Raw genomic sequence first — 9,856 nt, forward strand, 5'->3', positions numbered from 1 at the left:
CAGTAGAGATACCCTGGTCCTTGAAGACAGGGTTATCAGCCGATGCATCTGAAGATGTGATCCGGACCACTTGTCCAACAGGTCCCACTGAAAAGTTTTTGCATGGAACCTACCGAATGGGATTGCTTCGTAGGAAGCTACCATTTTTCCCAGGACTCGCGTGCAATGATGCACCGATACCTGTTTTGGCTTCAGGAGGTCTCTGACTAGAGATGACAGCTCCTTGGCTTTCTCCTCCGGGAGAAACACTTATTTCTGTTCTGTGTCCAGAACCATCCCCAGGAACAGTAGACGTGTCGTAGGAACCAGCTGTGACTTTGGACTGTTTAGAATCCAACCGTGCTGTTGTAGCACTTTCCAAAATAGTGCTACCCCGACTAGCAACTGCTCCTTGGACCTTGCCCTTATAAGGAGATTGTCCAAGTACGGGATAATTAAAACTCCCTTTTTTCGAAGGAGTATCATCATTTCGGCCATTACCTTGGTAAACACCCTCGGTGCCATGTACAGTCCAAACGGCAGTGTCTGGACTTGGTAATGGTAATCCTGTACCACAAATCTGAGGTACTCCTGGCGAGGATGGTAAATGGGGACATGCAGGTAAGCATCCTTGATGTCCCGGGATCCCATGTAATCCCCCTCGTCCAGGCTTGCAATAACCGCCCTGAGCGATTCCATCTTGAACTTGAATTTTTTTATGTATGTGTTCAAGGATTTTAAATATAAAATGGGTCACACCGAACCATGCGGTTTCGGTACCCCAAACCGTGTGGAATAGTAACCCCGTCCTTGTTGAAGTAGGGGCACCTTGAGTATTACCTGCTGGGAATACAGCTTATTAATTGCCTCTAGCGCAGCCTCCCTGCCTGAGGGAGTTGTCGGCAAGGCATATTTGAGGAAACGGCGGGGGGGAGACATCTCGAATTCCAGCTTGTACCCCTGAAATACTACTTGAATGAAACAGGGATCCACCTGTGAGCGAGCCCACTGATCGCTGAAATTTTTGAGACGGCCCCCCACCGTACCTGGCTACACCTGTGGAGCCCCCGCGTCATGCTGTGGACTCAGAGGAAGCGAGAGAAGAATTTTGATTCTGGGAACAGGCTGACTGGTGCAGCTTTTTCCCTCTTCCCATGTCTCTGTACAGAAAGGAAGCGCCTTTGACCCGCTTGCTTTTCTGAAGCCGAAAGGACTGTACCTGATAATACAGTGCTTTCTTAGTCTGTGAGGAAACCTGAGGTAAAAATATTTCTTCCCAGCTGTTGCTGTGGATACGAGGTCCCAGAGACCATCCCCAAATAATTCCTCACCCTTATAAGGCAGAATCTCTATGCGCCTTTTAAAGTCAGCATCACCTGTCCAGTGACAGGTCTCTAATACCCTCCTGACAGAATGGACATTACATTCATTTTGGATGCCAGCCGGCAAAATATCCCTCTGTGCATCCCTCATATATAAGACGACGTCTTTAATATGTTCTCATGTTTGACAGGGTCACCGACCACGCTGCAGCAGCACGATCTGCATGTCTCAGTCTAGTACCTGAGTGTGTAAATACAGACTTCAGGATAGCCTCCTGCTTTTTATCAACAGGTACCTTCAAAGTGGCCGTTCCTAAAACGGCAGTGCCACCTTTTTTGACAACCGTGTGAGCGCCTTATCCACCCTAGGGGATATCTCCCAGCGTAACTTATCCTCTGGCGGGAAAGGGTACGCCATCAGTAACTTTTTAGAAATTACCAGTTTCTTATCGGGGGGAACCCACGCTTTTCACACACTTCATTCATTCATCTGATGGGGGAACAAAACACTGCCTGCTTTTTCTCCCCAACATAAAAACCCATTTTTAGAGGGTTAATGTCAGAAATGTGTAACACTTTTTTTTTTTTTTATATTGCCGGGATCAAGTCACGGATGTTCCTAGTGGATTGTGTATATGTCTCAACCTTGTCGACACTGGAGTCAGACTCCGTGTCGACATCTGTGTCTGCCATCTGAGTGAGCGGGCGTTTTTGAGCCCCTGATGGCCTTTGAGACGCCTGGGCAGGCGCGGACTGAGAAGCCGGCTGTCCCACAGCTGTTACGTCATCCACCCTTTTATGTAAGGAGTTGACACTGTCGGTTAATACCTTTCACCTAACCATCCACTCTGGTGTCGGCCCCACAGGGGGCGACATCACATTTATCGGCATCTGCTCCGTCACCATATAAGCCTCCTCATTAAACATGTCGACACAGCCGTACCGACACACCGCACACACACAGGGAATGCTCTGACTGAGGACAGGACCCCACAAAGCCCTTTGGGGAGACAGAGAGAGAGTATGCCAGCACACACCAGAGCGCTATATAATGTGGGGATTAACACTATAACTGAGTGAAATTTCCCCAATAGCTGCTTGTATATATAATATTGCGCCTAAATTTAGTGCCCCCCCCCCCTCTTTTTAACCCTTTGAGCCTGAAAACTACAGGGGAGAGCCTGGGGAGCTTTCTTCCAGTTGCACTATGAAGAGAAAATGGCGCCAGTGTGTCTGAGGGAGATAGCTCCGCTCCTTTTTCGCGGACTTTTCTCCCGCTTTTTTCTGGATTCTGGCAGGGGTATTTACCACATATATAGCCTCTGGGGCTATATATTGTGGTATTTTTGCCAGCCAAGGTGTTTTTATTGCTGCTCAGGGCGCCCCCCCCCCAAGCGCCCTGCACCCTCAGTGACCGGAGTGTGTAGTGTGTATGAGGAGCAATGGCGCACAGCTGCAGTGCTGTGCGCTACCTTGGTGAAGACTGATGTCTTCTGCCGCCGATTTTCCGGACCTCTTCTTGCTTCTGGCTCTGTAAGGGGGACGGCGGCGCGGCTCCGGGACCGAACACCAAGGCTGGGCCTGCGGTCGATCCCTCTGGAGCTAATGGTGTCCAGTAGCCTAAGAAGCCCAAGCTGGCTGCAAGCAGGCAGGTTCGCTTCTTCTCCCCTTAGTCCCTCGCTGCAGTGAGCCTGTTGCCAGCAGGTCTCACTGAAAATAAAAAACCTAATTCTATACTTTCTTTCTAGAAGCTCAGGAGAGCCCCTAGTGTGCATCCAACCTCGGCCGGGCACAAAATCTAACTGAGGCTTGGAGGAGGGTCATAGTGGGAGGAGCCAGTGCACACCAGGTGACCTAAAGCTTTCTTTAGTTGTGCCCAGTCTCCTGCGGAGCCGCTATTCCCCATGGTCCTTACGGAGTTCCCAGCATCCACTAGGACGTCAGAGAAATGAAATTATCTGTAAGTATAATTTGCTTTTTTCTTCTGCGTTCCTTCATGGCAGCCATTACTCTGGGATATACCAACGCTCAATACAGGGAGGGTAACAAATTAGAAAGACCACGGTTTAATGCTGAATAGTAATAACTATTTATTCCATAACCCTTTCAAGGACTTGTTTCCCAAAGTGAGAGTCTCCAACATGCAGCACATAATGACTAGAGAACGTATGTATAGATGACCAGGTAGCTGCTGCGCATATGTCTCTTGCCGACACTTGAGCCTTCCTAGCCCAGGAAGCTGCCACCGCCATTATAGAGAGTGTGCCTTTAGTCCTCCTGGAACATCCCGATCACTTTCCTCATACACAAATGTTAGCAGTTCTCTAATCCATCTGGAAATGGTTTGCTTAGTAAGCATGTCACCTCTCTTTGGTCCTGAATGCAGCACAAACAGGTGTTTGGTCTTCTGAAACTCCTACACGCTCTCCAGATAAAATTAGATTGCTCAGGTTAAATCTAAATTGTGCATCCTTTCTTCCTCCCTGTTCTGTGGTCCTGGATAAAAGGACGGCAAGACAATTTCCTGACCCGAATGAAATTCTGAAGAATTTCTAGGTAAGAAAACTCGGATTAGTTCTAAGAACCACTCTATCCGGAAGGAAATTTAAATAAGGTTCTTCTGACCACAGGGCTTGTAGCTCACCAACTCTCCTGGTCGACATAATAGCCACTAGAAAAGCCACTTTCCATGTAACAACTTTATTGAGATCTCCTGTATTGGCTCAAAGGGTGGCGCCATTAAGGCATCCGACACCAAATTCAGGTCCCATGGTGCAAGGATTAACCTAACTCTAGGGCGTATCCTCTTTATTGACCGACAAAACTTTTTTGTTAAATCGGCCTTAGTCAACCTTCGGTCAAGGAACACGCTGAGTGCTGCTATTTGGACTTTGATAATTGACACTGCCAGACCTCTCTCGAAGCCCTCGAACAGGAACTGTAACACATGAGACGTATCTGCTTTCTGAGTGCCAAAATCTGAACTGGCCCAGGAAATAAAATTTCTCCAGACTCTATAATATGCACTTGAAGACCCCTTCTTCTTTGCCTGAATTAGCAAATCGAGGGCCTGCTCGGACAGGCCCTTTTTCCTAAGTAACTGCCGTTCAACTTCCACGCCGTCAAATGAAGCTGCTGAAGGTTCGGATGTAGCAGCGGCCCCTGGTGTAGCAGATCTCTCCTTAGAGGTAGTCTCCAAGGTCCTTGTTCCGCCATCCTCATCACTGAGGGAAACCAAACTCTCTTTGGCCATAAGGGAAGAATTATTATGACTTGTGCCTTCTCTTCCCTGATCTTCTTTATTACACGGGCAATCATTGGAAACGGGGGAAACACATAAGCCAGTCTGAAATTCCATGGAAGAGAGAAGGCATCTACTCCCCTGTTCCTGGTAGATGATAACGGGGAAAAACCAGGGACATCTTCACATTGATATGTGTGGCCATCAGGTCTACTTGAGGCTGTCCGAACCTTTGAACAATGTCCCAGAACATTGCCTCGTTTAATTCCCATTCTCCTGCTAGCACTTGTTGTCTGCTGAGGAAGTCTGCTACCAGATTTCTTTTGCCTGGAACATGCAGGGCTGACAAGGACCAAAGGTGGCTTTCCGCCTACTGAAGTATCCTTGACACTTTCACCATTAGTGCTTGACTCTTGGTGCCTCCTTGCCGATTCAGATAGGCCACCACCGTTACATTGTCCGAAAACACTTTGAGATGGTTCCCACATAATTGATTCCGGAAAAATATTATCGCATTCCAAACTGCCCTAATTTCTCTGTGATTTGAAGATAGTCTCTTCTCTCTCTGATTCCATTGGCCTTGGCAACTTTGCTGCAGCAGATTTTCTCCCCAACCTACTGCGCTTGCGTCTATTGTTAACACTAGACACTGATGTCCAGCCAAAGACGTGCTTCTTTCTATCAGCTCCGCTTTCAACCACCAATCTAGGGACCGCCTTGTCTCTTGACGCAACCCTATCTGATAGTTTAGAGAATAACCTTTTCAACTGAACCGGACAATGTCCATCTGTAGTTTCCTCATTCTCCATCTCGCCCAAGGGACTATATCTATGGTGGACGCCATCATTCCTAATAGACTCATCGCTTGACGTAACGTCACTGTGCTGCACCCTCTTACCAGAACTGCCAGCTCCTGTATTTTTCTGCATCTCTCTTCCGACAGACTTATTACATAGCTGCAAGTATCCAGTTGTACTCCCAGAAACTGAATTTTTTGTTCTGGTTCTAACTGGCTCTTCTCCCAGTTTATCAGCCAGCCATGATTCTGAAGAATCTGTAATGTCTTGTCCAATGCCACCATCACCTCTGCTTCCGATCCCTAACATATTAGCAGATCGTCCAGATATGACCAAATTGCCACCTGTTGATTTCTTATGACCGGCAGGAGTGATGTAAGGACTTTCGTGAACACCCTTGGTGATGTCTTTAGACCAAACGGAAGGCAAGTAAACTGAAAATGCTTTCCGAGCCCGCAGAATCTTAGATACTTTCTGTGATAACTGGCTACAGGTACCTGAAAATAAGCATCCTTTAGGTCTATGGACCCCATAAAATCTTTTCTCCTTACCCCTATCAGAATTGACTTTAGGGTTTCCATATAAAATGTTCTTGTTTTAATGAATCTGTTTAGGCGTCTGAGGTCTAGAATAGTTCTGAACTCCCCAGGGTTTTTTTTTTTTTTAATTATTAGGAATATTCTTGAGTAGAATCTGCTTCTTATCTGGAACTTTGGGACAACCTCCACTGCCTTTGCTCTGATCAATTTCTTTAAACTGTCCCTTAGGGCTTCTAATTCTGGAGCCAGAGAAGGTGTTTCTGATACCAGAAAATTGTTGTCATCTGGAACTACCGAAAACTCTATTCTGTAACCATTGGCTATGACATCTAACACCCACGTATCTTGAATTGACTCTCTCCAATGACTGCTAAATTCCCGAAGTCTGCCCCCTACTGGAATGGAGTCCAGAACTCCACAATAGTTATTGTCTGCGACCTCTTCTGTAGGACTGACGAAAGGATTGATGATTTGTCCCTGACGAATACCAGCCAATGTAACCATGACCTGGCCTATATCTCCTGGCCTCTTTAAATTGTTGCCTGGAGTAGGGAACAGGAAATCTATTCCTTCTATCTTGAGGTTATTTTGCTGATTTACCTCCTGATATTTTCTGTATAATGGCTTACAATTTATTGCCAAATAACAATGATCCTTCAAATGGTAAAGACACCAGTCTATTCTTGGAAAGGATATCTGCTGCCCACTGTCTAAGCCACAGAGCTCTCCTTGCCATTATTCCTGCTGCCATAGACTTTGCAGCAAAATTTAGAACATCTAAGGATGCCTCACACAGATATTTTACTCCTTTCATATAAAAATTTTTCAACAGACATTACCTTGACATTTTCTCCTCTAAGTCTGTAGACATTGCTGACCCCAGACTCTTAATGCTCTGGATACTGAAGCAACTGCTACACCTGACTTTAATGACACCGCTCAGGAAATATGTAGCTTTTTTAGGGCACTTTCCATCCGTTTATCCATACCGTCCCTTAGAACTGCACCATCCTCCAACAAAATAGTAGTCTTTGAAACTACCTCAGCAACTGCAGCATCAATTTTAGGTACCATACACCAGTTTAAAACCTGCTCATCCTCAATAGGAAACATACGGTCAGTCTTTTTAATATTACCAAGCCTTTTATCAATATTTTGCCACTCTTAACTGACAATGTCTTTAATGCTTTGTGAACTAGAAACTCCTAGTTTTTTTTTTTTTTTTTTTTGAACACTCTGCAAACAGTACATCTTCATCACCACATTTTCCTTCAGGCTCTTTATAATTCATAGTCTTATAAATATTCTTTAAAAGACTGTCCACCAATTCAAATGTGAATTTCCTATACTCCTCCTGATACTCGTCATCATAACTACAATCATGTGAGACTGAATCCTCCACTGAATCAATGCTAGTCAAAGACCTAGACCTTTTACTTCCCTGCAACTCAGACAGCTGCTGCTTGGTAACAAACGAGCTCTTCATTCACTCTTTCAGATTCTGTATTTGTCTGGACTGATTAGAGTCACTGGCCTCATTTCTAGTGCAATCTTCACAGAATTTAGTATTCTCCACAGAAGAGAAGATTTTATCACAGGCAGCACACTGAATTTCCTTGTGCTTCTTTTTAGTTTTATACATCCTCTTCTTAGTTGGAGGCACACTATAATACTGGTATCATAACCTACTCTAACACTATATTATATAATATAATATAACATATATATGCCCTCTATGAGGACTTACCTCTTTAGGGCAACAGTTGGCTTTGGGGAAGAAGGCTCCTCCATGATATTGCTGCTGGTATGCACCGGAACCTGCCCAGCCATTCAGGGAGACACTGCAGTCTGAATCTCTGTGTGCAGTGCCATTTTTTTTTAAACAGCTCCTTATCATAGAGCTGCAGCACTTGTGCAGAGCTTCCCTCTAATCCTCCAGGGATGCCTGCCACCCAGCACTTCCGCCCGCCAGCCGCCACTGTCGAGCGCTCCCTTCCGCCCGCCAGTGCGTCCCTTCCCCTAGCCGCACTTCCACCCACACCACGGAATGGGGAGAGCGCAAGCACAGGGGAAAAGTGGTATGTGCACTATGATGCGGCGATGCAGAGAGGCCTCTATACAAAAGCAGGCTGCGGGCAGACACCTTAAGCTGTTTAGTGGGGACTTACTCATACCGCCCCTAGCACACTTTGCCACTCTTCCCAGGGAGCCACCCTCTTCCAGTATAAAGCAATAACCGCAAACTGGGAATATTAGAGGTAAGCCTAAAAAAATAAAATAAAAACAAAAATAAAACAACAAACACTACTCTGCTCTAATAGGAGACAGGAAAAAAGACTAGGGAGGAGGAAGAGGAGGGTCGCTTTATACCCAGAGTGGGCGGTACTTAGCTGCTGAAAAAAAAAACTACCTGTCTAATTATAGGAGGATGGATACAATCCCCAGAGTAATGGCTGCCATGAAGGAACGCAGAAGAAAATAAAATTATTGCTGTGCATCAGCAATAAATGTTAAAACAAGTATTAAACAACAAAATGATGTTGACGATATGGTAATGTGTAACTCACTTGTATAGAGAGGGTGACAGAAAGTTTGTCTGTAAACCCACCGATTTGTAAGTGAGTATTGATGTTTGACGTTTGTCAGAAGCGAAAATATAAATGTTCCTATTATCTCTATGAAATTATGATGTTATGTACAGTTGTACATTCATAGAAGAGATGATGGGAAACCGGCTTATATAAATCTGGACTCCTAGAGAGTGGGTCAGCTGCGGTATTGGATTGCAAGGTTAAACTGGAATGAGATTTGCTGATCGGCGGAAGATATCTTCCTTAGTACTACAGTACCCGGTATTCCCAGAGAACAGACGGACAGCAGCTTTTGCAGCCTTTGTGCTGTAGCCAATTAATTCCCATTAGTTCTCATACTGGATTTTATGTCAAGTCTGAGATTACTGTGCCTATCAGCAATTTACGGTTAACCTTTTATTTATAAATTACTGTTCAGGCTAATCCGTGGGCTGTAACTTCTGAGTCCATATGCTCTGTATGATACAGCACAGGTGCATTACTGTCCCCATCTCCCACTGCAATTTCCACACTAATAACTCAGGTTGCATGTTTATGGAGCAATTGGGATATTTTTGAGCAGGTGCTCTCACTATAGTCCTTATTTCATTTTTTTGGGACAGTTCTCACCATGGACTATTTGTGAATGAATTCACGCGTGCTCTTACTACAATCTCATTTTGTGAAATCTTTTAGGGGTGAGCAATTAACCTCCCCGTCTTTTTCAGATCTACCCATCCATTTAACACGTCATTTTGGTTGTATAAATAAATTTTGTGAGGGGAGAGAAATTAACCTCTCCCTTTTTTCTAGACCCCCCACCTATTTACGCGTCTTTTTTGGGGGCGACCTAAGGGTCATTGACCGATATCAATTACTATATCATTTTTTCCGAATTGGCCCCATCAGTGGCCATTGTCTATGCTGACAGGTACCTTCTTGACTTTCTACAGTCATACCATGCTGGACATGCCCGATCTCGCCTGATCTTGGAAGCCAAGCAGCATTGGGCCAGGTCAGTACCAGAAAGGGTGACCCTCTGGGAATACCGGGTACTGTAGTACTAAGGAAGATATCTTCCGCCGATCAGCAAATCTCATTCCAGTTTAACCTTGCAATCCAATACCGCAGCTGACCCACTCTCTAGGAGTCCAGATTTATATAAGCCGGTTTCCCATCATCTCTTCTATGAATGTACAACTGTACATAACATCATAATTTCATAGAGATAATAGGAACATTTATATTTTCGCTTCTGACAAACGTCAAACATCAATACTCACTTACAAATCGGTGGGTTTACAGACAAACTTTCTGTCACCCTCTCTATACAAGTGAGTTACACATTACCATATCGTCAACATCATTTTGTTGTTTAATACTTGTTTTAACATTTATTGCTGATGCA

At 45.0% G+C, this 9,856-nt stretch overlaps 1 pseudogene; it reads left to right on the plus strand.

Moving 5' to 3' along the window:
* Window positions 1-9,393: 9,393 nt before the first annotated feature.
* LOC134930445 (5S ribosomal RNA) lies at window positions 9,394-9,512 on the plus strand (annotated as a pseudogene).
* The last annotated feature ends 344 nt before the right edge of the window (window positions 9,513-9,856 follow it).

Source organism: Pseudophryne corroboree, chromosome 5, assembly GCF_028390025.1.
Source record: "Pseudophryne corroboree isolate aPseCor3 chromosome 5, aPseCor3.hap2, whole genome shotgun sequence".
Taxonomy (NCBI): domain Eukaryota; kingdom Metazoa; phylum Chordata; class Amphibia; order Anura; family Myobatrachidae; genus Pseudophryne; species Pseudophryne corroboree.